Genomic DNA, 13890 nt, shown 5'->3' with positions numbered 1-13890 from the left:
TAACTTCCAGTAGGAGACCATTTTAGTTCTTTTCCAATCTCTTCTTCTTCTTCTTCTTCCTCCTCCTCTTCTTCTTCTTCTTCTTCTTCTTCTTCTTCTTCTTCTGCTTCTTCTGCTTCTTCTGCTTCTTCTGCTTCTTCTTCTCCTCCTCCTCCTCCTCCCCCTCCCCCTCTCCCTCCTCCTTCTCCTTCTCCCTCCTCTTCCTCTTCCTCTTCTTCTTCTCTTCCTCCTCCTCCTCCTCCTTCTTTATTGTTTTTTTTTTGTTTGTTTGTTTTTGTACAGACAGAAAACCTGAAAGGGAGGGTGAGAACCTGAGAGGGAGGGTGAGATAGAGAGAGACATTTGCAGCACCATATGCAGTGAGGGTTGGAGGCCTGAACCTGAGTTCTGTCCTCCACCAGCTGCACAACCACCCAAGCCCATCATTTGCTTTTTCTAGCTTACCTGAGATGGTGCCTGCTTTCTTACACATGACCTAGCTTCCAGTGTGACCCTCATTACAATGGTGGAAGCTTCAGTACTGTGGTTTCTTTCCCACTTCCTCTCTGTCTCTCTGGAAAGTCTCAGTGAGAACAAAAAGAAAAAAAAAAGGAAAAGTACAAAAGCTTGATGTCAAAAAAATTGGGACAGAGTGGGGGTAGACAGCATCATGGTTATGCAAACACACTCATGCCTGAGGTTCCAAAGTCCCAGGTTCAGTCCCCAGCATCACCATAAGCCAGAATTGAGCAGTGCTCTGGTAATAAATAAATTAATAAATTAATAAATTAATTAAATTGAAAAAAATTAAAAATAGCAGGAAACCTGAGAGTGAAGAATGATGGAATGGTGGCGGTGGGGGGCAGGTGATGGTGCATCGAGTTACACAAGTATCCTGGTTCCAGCCCCCGCCTCCCCACTTGCAGGGGGGTCACTTCTCAAGCGGCGGTGAAGCAGGTCTGCAGGTGTCTGTCTTTCTCTTTCCCTCTATCTTCCGCTTCTCTCTCCATTTCTCTCTTTACTATCCAACAACAACAAAAAAATGAAAATAAATGGCCACCAGGAGAATGTTTATTTTATAAACATGTTTCATAAAGCTAGCAAATAATAGTAGTGAAAGATTTTATTAGTGATTTTGTTGTTTTCGCCGGGTTAGGTTGTTTTTGCCGGGCTGGCTTTACGGGCGGGTAACAGACGACCAGGGACTCATGGTTGAGCTGTAGGCAGTATCTCTTTATTCATGCAGGATGCAGCACAATCTAAGACGAGCTAAGCTAAACTCAAGGTACAGTACTCTAAAACTCACAATGCTGTCTTTATATATACTTGCCAAGTAGGGTGGAAACAGGATGTGACATAGAGAGGGTGGAGAGAAAAGTGACTGGTGAAAATCAGAGTGTGACAAGGAGGGGATCAGGGTGTGACAAGGAGGGGGCGGAGCAGGTGAGAATCCTATCACTGAACCACCAATGCCCTGGAGGGAGGGTGGAACTTGTTAACAGCGGTTATGTAAATAGAATGAAGTGGTTATGTAAATAGAATAGTGTTAAGCAGGGGGGATTTAAACCAAATGAAACAGAAGGAGTCTCATGCATACCAATATGATTTGATATTGATTACAAAATTATAAGATAATAGTGGTATAATTTCATACCCTTTTCTCTACCAGACTTCTGTTATCTGAATTAATTTACATTTACTTTGTTTCCAGAATTAAAAGTACCTACAAAATATGTTGTGTAAATTTTATCTTCTGATAGCATATTTATTGCAAGCATTTCCAAAAATATACACATTTTCTAACTTTTTAAAAAGGTTTTTTTAACTTTACGTATTCCCTTTTGTTGCCCTTGTTGCTTATCATCATTATTGTTATTATTATTGTTACTGCTGTCGTTGTTGTTGGATAGAGCAGAGAGAAATGGAGAGAGGAGGAGAAGACAGAGAGGGGGAGAGAAAAACACCTGCAGACCTGCTTCACCACCTGTGAAGTGAACCCCCAGCAGGTGGGGAGCCGGGGGCTTGAACCGGGATCCTGATGCCGGTCCTTGCGCTTTGCGCCATGTGCGCTTAACCCGCTGTGCTACCGCCCAACTTATACATTTTCTAATCTTTTTTATTTTATTTATTTATTTATTATTTATTTATTTATTTTTTCCTCCAGTGTTATTGCTGGGCTCGGTGCCTGCACCATGAATCCACCGCTCCTGGAGGCCATTTTCCCCCCTTTTTGTTGCCCTTGTTGTTGTAGCCTCATTGTGGTTATTATTATTGTCATTGTTGATGTTGTTTGCTGTTGGATAGGACAGAGAGAAATGGAGAGAGGAGGGGAAGACAGAGAGGGGGAGAGAAAGATAGACACCTGCAGATCTGCTTCACCGCATGTGAAGCGACTCCCCTGCAGGTGGGGAGCCGGGGGCTCGAACCAGGATCCTTACACGGGTCCCGGTCCCTGCGGTTTGTGCCACGTGCGCTTAACCCACTGCGCCACCGCCCGACCCCCCACATTTTCTAATCTTAATAAAACATTGAAATATAATTGGTTCCTCGTATGGAGAGTTCAATATGAAATTATATATTTATATGTATGTTTAGATGTTATAAATTACATTATATTGTATAGCTATACATTTAATACTGCATATCATATAGTAGATACAAAATTCAGATAAAATATACTTAATAAAGAGTACGACATTGATATTTAATATTTTATGTAAAACATATATATATAATAAATACAGCTCATACATTAAATTATTATATATGTCTATTTTCTTTATTTGCTTAACTGAGAAATATACAATTCTAAAGAAAATGTTTGTATTTAATTTTCCAATAAGTAAGAACAATAAAATTAGTTTTTTATGTTTTGGCATGCATAGTCTCCTAAGAAAACAAATAATCTAACATTTTAGAATTCTCCTGATATCCACTGGAATATCAAAAATGACTACATATGTCCAATTTTAGAATTTAGTGACTAAAGGCAATGAAGTTACCTAGATATAGTTTGCACTTAATGTAAAAAAATGGAGATCAGCTAATATTTGAATTTATTAAGAGTCAAAGTCCCTGTTACAACTTATGTGCACATGGAACATTAGTCATTCATTTTGTTAATCTAACATAACAAAGTATAATTTATCAGGACATCAAAATAATAGCTTTTACTCCATTTTCTTACTTCTATAAAGACATGCACAATAGACTCCACAGCTATACATGCATTCTATTAGGGCTAATTGAAAATAGATGGTATAATTAACCTGCTTCTTCGTCAAAAGCATTAACACTTAATGTAAAAGTCTAATCACAATAAAAAGAGGTTTGTATTGGAAGGAAATGTGATGAATAATTCAAAATGCTCTGACTTCCTCTTACAAAGTAAATTAAAGAAAGAAAAAGTTAATATAAGCACCCAAACCAGCAATTAGAACAGTCATACTCTTAGTCATTTTTATATGTATTTCTTTTCTAAAATTCTATAGATGATTTAACACCAGGATTCACAGTATTAAGGTACCACCTAACAGAAATGAGCGGGTGGTCATAAAGCAGCACTACAGTAGAAAGTAACAAAATGAACATAGAATGTGTATGTCAATTCATAAGACAGAGCTGCCTTAAATACTTCTTAGCAAATTCTATCAGCACAGATTCTTCTGATGATACAAGATATTTTAAGTGAAAGTTCAGTCTTCTTATACAGGTTTTTGAAATATTATTCATTTTCTCTTTGCTATAAATTATCTAAAATTTTGATCATTTTGTAATCTATAACTTTGCTATTACCACCAGGGCTACTTAATACCTCAGTTCTAAGTAAGCTCGTGGAAATAGTCTAATACTGAATAATTCTAAGATAAGAAATACAACAAACAAATCTATGAGGCAAATAAAAACAGAAAACACAGAAGTAAAGGAAACAGTAACCGAATAACCACAGTAGATAAACTAGACATTAACTAACTACACGTGAGGCCACATTACCTAAACAGCCCACTAGCAAATACCTTACCATATATGTTTTAGTGACTGCATATATTTGTACAAGACATGATTGGTAATGTTTAACAATAAACTGATTTAATTTTTTAATCTCCTGTATTCTTATGCTTTTATTTGTGGTCATTTTTCTTTTTGTAGAAAATATTTTATTTAATGTTTTTAGTAACTCTCGTAAATACAGTCATTATTGTTTATCTGCTTATGCATTTTGCACTTTATTTTAGGCAGTATTTTCTTTCTTTTTAAGTTCTTTTTAAATATTATTATCTGTTTATTATTGGATAGAGGCAGAAAAATTGAGAGGGAAATAAGAGAGAGAAGGAGAAAAGGAAGGAGGTACCTGCAGCCCTGCCTGACCACTGGTGAGGATTTTCCCTCTGCAGGTGGGGACAAGGGGCTTGAACCTGGGTCCTTTCGCACTGTCATGTAAGCACTTAAGCAGGTGCACCACAGCCTGGCCCCTGACATTATTGTCTCTAGAAAGTAAGTAGGGATATGATAGTGAAAGCAAAAGATCTTGATACTTATAAATAGGAAACAAGATAACAAAACTATGACAACATAAAACAAGTTCATCATAAGTGGGTGATTCCTAGAAATACAAGGTTGCTGGGAGCCAGCCCCATGGAAAGTAACTAAGAGTCCCTGAAGGAAAGGGGGAGTCAAGTCGGCGATGAAGAAGAAGTGAGTAGCAGGTCAGTCAGCTGCTTTAGGTGCAGGAGAGAAGTGTCACGCTCTCTCTCTGCAGAGCTTTATTTTGAAACACTTTTTGCCCGGATTTAGTTAACATTATGTAAGATTGTTTTCATTAACATCAAGGGTACAGATGACATCATGTATAATTGTTTTCACTAACATCAGAATAACCTTAGTGTGGGGCGCACTTTCCTGCATGCTTCTCTCAATTCATATCAAATAATAGTGCATACGCCTATCCCAACCTAATCAACAGGAGTGCCACCCCAGCATGCTTCACTTCAGACTGTGTCCAGAGACTTCACGTGTGGAATGACAACCCTTCAGCTTCATTACTTGGGTGAGACCTTTCCTTTTATAGGATTCTCTAATTCCATTCCAGGTGGTTCACTTCCTAACAAAGTCCCAAAACCTAGATATAAACCAGGTCCCCTGAGATAGAGCATATGCTCACATGTATCCATAAACTAGGGCAAAATATATACCTGTAAGAGAAAGTACACAATAGTCTGCAGTGAGTACCCCGAATACTTTATCTGTTCCAGCCTTTAGGTCCATGGTTGTTTAACAATTTGTTTGGCTTTCTATGTTAACTTTCTTTTCAGCCACCAAGTTCCAGATGCCAGCATGATGCTGACCAGACTTCCCTGAACAAAAGACCCCACCAACGTGTCCTGGAGCTCCACTTCCCCAGAGCCCTGCCCCACTAGGGAAAGAGAGAGACAGGCTGGGAGTATAGATTGACCAGTCAACACCCATGTTCAGCAGGGAAGCAATTACAGAAGCCAGACCTTGCACCTTCTGCACCCCACAATGACCCTGGGTCCATACTCCCAGAGGGATAAAGAATAGGAAAACTATCAGGGGAGGGGATGGGATACAGAGATCTGGAGTTCTGGTGGTGGGAATTGTGTGGAGTTGTACCCTTCTTATCCTATGGTTTTGTTATTGTCTCCTTTTTTAAAAATAAATAAATACATTTTAAAATCATTATTATAAATCATTATATATACTCTTTTAAAAAGTTCCCTATATCTGGGGCATTCTAATATTCCCTTGAAAGTTTCCTGGGTCTAGGGTAGCCAAAAATCTACTCTTGAAAGTTCCCTGGGTCTAGGGTAGCCAAAATCTACTCTTGAAAGTTTCCTGGGTCTAGGGTAGCCAAAATCTACTCTTGAAAGTTTCCTGGGTCTGGAGTAGTCTAAATTTTCCCTTGAAATGACCATCTGTGTTTTGATCATCTCCCTGTTCTGACATTCTTTATGAATAAACATTTTCTCTGGAGCTAAATATAATTGCTTTACTTCTTATTCCATTGTTGGGTGGGTCTGACTAGATCATAAACCAAGTTTTTTGAAATATAGTAAGCTGTCCACCTAAAGACATCTTCTGGCTAACCTTACATATGTGAAAGTTCACTGACTTTTAGCTAGTGAAAGTTGACTAACTTCTACCCATATATCCTAACATTAGCTATTTAACTACACAACCTTTATACTTATCATGGATGCCTATACGTGGAAGGAGGGGGTTTGTGGGTGAGGGTCAGCAGTAGGGTGTCTTTATAATTTAGATGGGAACCACAGTCTGCCACTCATGCTACAAGCCACCCATAGTTCTGATCTTTGGTCTGAGTCCAGCTAATAGAGAAGTTGTGATGGTAACAGAATGGCTCCTTTTCAAAAGCCTCCCAATGGCTACAGCAGCTTCTGTTCCTAGGCCATCTTTAGCCTTGTCACACTCACTGCCATAATTGTTGTCACAATGTACTTCCCCCAGGGATCTCCTTTTATTATCCCCAGGGATTATTTGTGCATATCCAATACAGCCAATAGGTCTTTAAATTATCAACATAAGGAAAAATAGCTTCAGATTAGTCTAGGACTTCCCGCTTTGCAGTTTGCCCTAGCCTGTTGGGGATGTGCCCTACAGCAGGCCTGAATTGCCTCTACCACTGTCCTCAGGTAATATTTTTGTATTTTCAACAACCAATAATATTTTTGATTTTTATTTATTTATTTATTCCTTTTTGTTGCCCTTATTGTTTATTGTTGTAGTTATTATTGTTGCTGTTACTGATGTCATTGGATAGGACAGAGAGAAATGGAGAAAGGAGGGAAAGACAGAGAGGGGGAGAGAAAGACAGACACCTGCAGACCTGCTTCACTGCTTGTGAAACAATCCCCCCTGCCCCCCGCAGGTGGGAATCCGGGGGCTCGAACCGGGATTCTTAAGCTGGTCCTTGTGCTTTGCACCAACTGTGCTTAACACACTGCACTACCACCCAACTCCCCAGCCAACAAATCTTTAAATTATCAATGTAAGGAAAAATAGCTTCAGTTCAGTCCAGGATTCCCTGCTTTGCTGTTAGCCCTAGCCTGCTGGGCTGTGCCCTACAGCAGGCCTGACTTTGCTCCAACCACAAAATAGTGTTATAATTATTAACTTCTCCAGGCTGCTTCCTAAATTTAATTTGTTAATTCGTCATTCTTCTCCGACTCTGTCTCCATGTCTCTATTTGTTCTCTCTCATTAAAAAGAGGGTGATCAGGGAGTAGGATGGTAGCACAGCCATTAAGCACATGTGGCACAAAGTGCAAGTACCATGGTAAGGATCTCAGTTCGAACCCCGGGCTCCCCACTTGCAGGGTAGGCGCTTCACAGGCTGTGAAGCAGATCTGCAGGTGTCTGTCTTTCTCTCCCCCTCTCTGCCTTCCCCTCCTCTCTCCATTTCTCTCTGTCCTATCCAACAATGACAACATCAATAACAACAGTAACAATAAAAACAACAAGGGCAACAAAAGGGAAAATAAATATAATTAAAAAAAAATTAAAAAACAGAAGAGCGTAATCTGAGTTGAATCCTGTATTCACTTTTTTTTTCAATTCAATGATACATTTAAAGGACCATTTTGAACATATCCTCTAAAACAGAGGTAAAACCAGAGATAATACAACATTCTTTAAATGCTTTTATTCTTTCTCTCTTTTTTTTTTCTCTTTGCCACCAGGGTCATCAGTGGGGCTAGAGGCCTGCATGACCCCATCACTTTTAGCAATGTTCTGTTTGTTTGGTTGGTTGTTTCCTTTTGTAGTGGGTAAGTGGTGATAAGAGAAGGTGGGATGTGTGAGCATTGTTCCATGCTCAGATAGCTTGCCCCTAAAGGTGCTCTCACATGCTGTGGGTCCCACTCCCATTCCTTGTGCATGGCACTATGCTCATTTTCAAGGGAAGCCACCTCTATTACTGTTGCTACATAAAACACACATTATTCTTATTGTAGAGTGTAGTGATTTCAAACATGGGAAAGGACTTAGATATTTAGAGCGTATATCTTCTTCTCCTTTCTCTCTCTATATATATTTTTCAGTAAATATTTGATATGCGGACTCTCTCAAAAGCCTAGACCAAGTAGATTAGAAGCATCCAATAGCACAGCTGTATACAAGATACTGGGTACTGTACAGCAAACCATAACAAAGGGACTTTTCAAAGTTAACCCAATTAACAAATAATGTGATGATAATATTAACTATCGATTGTCTTTTTGAACCCTAAGACAGCAGGAACCTCACATCTCCACTATAGAGCCCCTACTTCCCCCAGTCCTGGAACCCTTGGATAGGGCGCACTTTCCCGTATGCATCTCCCAATCCAAACCAAATAATATTGCACCCGCCAATCACAACCTAACCAAAGCAACGATTGCCACCTCAACATGCTTCACCTCAGACTGTATCCAGAGACTTCACGTGTGAAATGACAACCCTTCAACTTCATTACTCAGGTGAGACCTTTCCTTTTATAGTACACTCTAATTTCATCTCAGGTAGTTCACTTTCTAACAAAGTCCCATAATCTAGATATACACCAGTTTCTGTGAGAGAGAGCTTATGCGCACACGTATCCATAAACTACTGCAAAATATATACCTGAAAGCAGAAGTACACTAGAGTTTGCAGTGAGTACCTCCCTAACACTTCCTCTCCACTATTCCAAGCTTGGGATCCATGATTGCTCAACAAATTGTTTGGCTTTGTATGTTAACTCTCTTTTCAATCACCAGGTTCCAGATGCCACCAGGATGCCGGCCAGGCTTCCCTGGATTGAAAACCCCACCAATGTGTCCTGGAGCTCAGCTACCCCAGAGACCCACCCTACTAGGGAAAGAGAGAGGCAGACTGGGAGTATGGACCGACCAGTCAACGCCCATGTTCAGCGGGGAAGCAATTACAGAAGCCAGACCTTCTACCTTCTGCATCCCACAATGACCCTGGGTCCATGCTCCCAGAGGGATAGAGAATGGGAAAGCTACCATGGGAGGGGGTGGGTTATGGGGATTGGGCTGTGGGAATTGTGTGGAGTTGTACCCCTCCTACCTTATGTTTTTGTTCACTAATCCTTTCTTAAATAAAAAATTAAAAAAATATATTGTCAGGAATAAAATGGTCTGTCAGGGTTTTTTTTTATTTGATTTGATTTAATTTGATAGGACAGAGAAAAATTGAGAGGGGAAGATAGGGAGGGAGAAAGATAGACGCCTGCAGGTGGGGAGCTGGGGTTTGAACCATGTCCTTCTGAAGGTTTTTGCACAAGTTACTATGTGAGCTTGACTAGTTGTGCCAATGCCCAGCCTGAACACTTTTTTTCTTATTAAAATAAGAACATTCTTTTTTTTTTCCATTTGTAGTCTACACAATTATATTTACTAATTATTTTCTACTAGGAGACATGTTAGAGTAGATGTTATCCCCCCAAAATGTTAGCGATCAAAATAAAATTGCTCAAATTCTAAGGCTTTAAAATTTTGTTATGAAAAATTATTTTGTAGGGAGTCAGGTGGTAGTGCAGCGGGTTAAGCGCATGTGGTGCAAAGTGCAAGAACTGGAGGAAGGATAAGGGTTGTAGCTCCCAGCTCCCCACCTGCAGGGGAGTCGCTTCACAAGCGGTGAAGCAGGTCTGCAGGTGTCTACCTTTCTCTCCCCCTCTCTGTCTTCCCTTCCTCTCTCCATTTCTTTCTGTCCTATCCAACAATGACAACATCAATAACAACAACAATAATACAACAAGGACAACAAAAGGGAATAAATAAATATTTTTAAAAAAGGAAAATTATTTTATAATCAATATTCTTGACTTTTAATAAGCTTGTTTTTAGGGGGTTGGGTGGTGCTGCATTTGGTTAAACACACATGTTGCAATATGCAAGGAGCAAGGTTCAAGCTCCGGGTCCTTACCTACAGGAAGGGAGCTTCACAAGTGGCAAAGCAGTGCTGCTAGGTTTCTCTTTCTCTCTTCCTGTCTATTTCCCCTTCCTTCTTAATTTCTTTTTGTTTTTACCTAATAAGTAGTAAATAAATAAAATATTTGATACGCTCCTGTTTAAACAACATTGAAGTATATCCCAGATTGTATTCTAAGTGAAGTAGTTTGAAGGTTTTATTTTCTTACAAACTGTGTGACTATTCACAGTGAGTTGTCATGTTGCTTCGACTTTTAGCTATACACCATTTTATCACTTCTTCCAAATTGTTCTCCTGCATTAATTTATGTTCATAATTAGTCAACTAACCCTAGTACATGCAAAAGTCATTAGAATACAAGGAATTGGATAACTGTGAAAGGTATCTAAGTGATAATGTAGAGTGGATAAAGTAAAATATATTGAGTTTGCAAGATAACTTGTATGATTTGATTCGGGTTCAAGACCAGTGCCCACTGCCCTAAAGGGGGCTACAGTGCTGTGGTCGTTTTTCCTTTCTGTCTTTCTCTCGTTCTATCCGAAAAAGTCATACTGGAGCAGTGAAACGATAGCAATACTATAAATAAATTAAGTATCAGTTTGGGGCCAGGCAGTGGCACACCTGGTTTAGGGTACACAATGCAGTTTGCAAGGGCCCAGGTTCAAACCCCTGGTCCCCATCTGCAGGGGGAAGCTTTACAATTGGTGAAGCAGGGCTGCAGGTGTCTCTCTGTCTCTCTTTCCCTCTTTATCGTACCCTCCCCTTTAAATTTCTCTCTGTGTCTATCCAATAATGACTAAATAAATATGTTTTAAAAGAAGTTACACTTAACAATTAAAGCAGCATAGTGTTCACCTTATTTGAGGAAACACTTTCTTTTGGACCCTTGAGCTAAATGTTAAAAACATTGTCCAGAACAAAGAGACATATCAGTCACTTCCCATACTCTCCTAATATGGATTCTGTCCAAATAAAATTTTATTCTAAGTTACTTCATAGCAATTTCCAAATGAAAAAATAATGTCAGCACAATAAAATGTTAGAAGGAAGAGAAAGAAATTTTTGCACAAAGGAAAAATAACTGCTGAGAGGAAGGTACAAGAGAAAAAGTAATGTGCGGTTTTAAATGTGGGTGAAAAGCATTTTAAACAATTGTTAGTTGAAATAGAGAAATCGGAGTAAGAGAACATTATTTTAGATTGAATTTTAGAAGCAGAGAGGATATGTAGAAGAAAATGTGAGGGAGAAGATCTGAAAGGGAAACTAAAAGCAGGACCTGACCAAATTGTAAGTAGGGCACCAAAGTAATAACCCTGTGGTGAGGGGTAGACATGCAGCTTCCTGGGCCAGTGGGGGGTGGGAGTGGGTGGGAGGGATGGGTCACAGTCTTTTGGTGGTAGGAATTGTGTTTATGTACACTCCTAGTAAAATGTAGTCATATAAATCACTAGTTAATTAATACGAGAGGGGGAAAATTAATTGTATGTCTCAAAGTTTTTCAAAACACAAACTGAATCTTTTCTCAATATATGCAGTGTCATTGATATGCAGACTCTCTCAAAAGCCTAGACCAAGTAGATCAGAAGCAACCAATAGCATAGCTATATACAAGATACTGGGTGTTGTACAGCAAACCCTAACAAAGGACTTTTCAAAGTTAACCCAATTACCAAATAATGTGATGATAACATTAACTATCAATTGTCTTTTTGAACCCTAAGACAGCAGGAACCTCACATCTCCACTAGAGAGCCCCTACTTCCCCCAGTCCTGGAACCCTTGGATAGGGCCCACTTTCCCGTATGCCTCTCCCAATTCATATCAAATAATATTGCATCTGCCGATCACAACCTAACCAACACAAGGATTGCCACCTCAACATGCTTCACTTCAGACTGTGTCCAGATACTTCACGTGTGGAATGACAACCCTTCAGCTTCATTACTCGGGTGAGACCTTTCCTTTCATAGTATACTCTAATTCCATCTCAGGTGGTTCACTTTCTAACAAAGTCCCAAAACCTAGATATACACCAGTTTCTGTGAGAGAGAGCATATGTTCACACGTATCCGTAAACTACTGCAAAATATATACCTGAAAGCAGAAGTACACTAGTGTTTGCAGTGAGTATCCCCCTAACACTTCCTCTCCACTATTCCAAGCTTTGGGTCCATGATTGCTCAACAACTTGTTTGGCTTCGTATGTTAACTCTCTTTTCAGTCACCAGGTTCCAGATGTCATCAGGATGCCAGCCAGGCTTCCCTGGACTGAAGACCCCACCAATGTGTCCTGGAGCTCTGCTTCCCCAGAAACCCACCCCACTAGGGAAAGAGAGAGGCAGGCTGGGAGTATGGACCGACCAGTCAACACCCATGTTCAGCTGGGAAGCAATTACAGAAGCCAGACCTTCTACCTTCTGCATCCCTCAATGACCCTGGGTCCATGCTCCCAGAGGGATAGAGAATGGGAAAGCTATCAGGGGAGGGGGTGGGATATGGAGATTGGGCGGTGGGAATTGTGTGTAATTGTACCCCTCCTACCCTATGGTTTTGTTAATTAATACTTTCTTAAATAAAAATAAACAAATAATAAAAAAAAAGAAAATGTGTGATGATTCTAAAGTTTAGGGCTTAGGTTTGTGAAACAAGTGAAGACAAACTGAAAATTAATAAGATTTGTTAGAGTAACTTTAGAAATCATACAATGATTTTTAAATTTTTGCTGCAAGAGTATATACAGAGAGGAAGGACAAAAGTACATTTATATAATCAGATAAAAGCAAGCCGTAAAACAAAGGAATTTACATATCTTTGAAAACTAAAAAAAAAAAGTCTTAAGAAAGAATGACTTGGAATCTGAGCAGTAGCACAGCAGGTTAAGCATACGTGGCTGGTCAGGATCCCGGTTCAAGCCCCCGGCTCCCCACCTGCAGGGGAGTATCTTCGTAGGTGGTGAAGCAGGTCTGCAGGTGTCCCTCTGTCTCTCTTCCTCTCTACCTCCCCCTCCTCACTCAATTTCTCCAATAATAAATAAACAAATAAAGTTTTTTTAAAAGAAAGAATAAGGGAGTCGGGTGGTAGCGCAGCAAGCGCAGGTGGCACAAACCATAAGGGCTGGCCCAAGGATTCCGGTTCAAGCCCCCAGGTCCCCACCTGCAGGGGAGTCGCTTCACAGGCAGTGAAGCAGGTCTGCAGGTGTCTCTCTTTCTCTCCCCCTCTCTGTCTTCCCCTCCTCTTGCCATTTCTCTCTGTCCTATCCAACAACAATGACACCAATAACAACAACAATAACTACAACAACAATGAAAAACAAGGGCAACAAAAGGAAAAATAAATATAAAAAAATTAAAAAGAAAAAGAATGAGTTATCATCACTGCTGAGTAAAATATATATATGACACTTTATTTTAGTGACTCAATCAAAATTGAAATGTATCATAGAAATTTAACCAATTTCTAATACATAGATGCCTTAGAACAGTGCTAGAAGTAAATAATGTCTTTTGTGGTCTATAGCAGATACTATCAAGGGTACTTATATGGTGGCCACTTTGAAAGATGTCGATGTTGCAAAAACAAAAAAGGTCCTGCCTTTAATTGAGGGATGAATGTTGAATTGGAGAGCTAGATATGAGAACAAACAAATCTAATAAAATACCTAGATGAGATAGAGGTAATGTATCAATGTAAAGTGCTCAGTAAAATACTTCAGAAATAAAATTCAGTAAAGAATGAAGCATGAGACGGTTAAAATGTTTAGTCCCAGGTAATTGTTCATAAGTTAATCAATCTTACTGAAGAAACAGTGAAAACAACTAAAACAAATGGGTCAAATGATTAAATAGCTTAAAACAATGTTATAACGGAGTCTAATGATAGCAGGGTTAAACTCAGCGTATAACTTCTGTTTAGCAGTAGTTTAATAGTCATCCTCTTCCATATCAAAGGTTAAACATTAAAC

The sequence above is a fragment of the Erinaceus europaeus genome, chromosome 4 (genome assembly GCF_950295315.1).
Source record: "Erinaceus europaeus chromosome 4, mEriEur2.1, whole genome shotgun sequence".
NCBI lineage: Eukaryota > Metazoa > Chordata > Mammalia > Eulipotyphla > Erinaceidae > Erinaceus > Erinaceus europaeus.
This window is presented reverse-complemented; position numbering follows the sequence as displayed.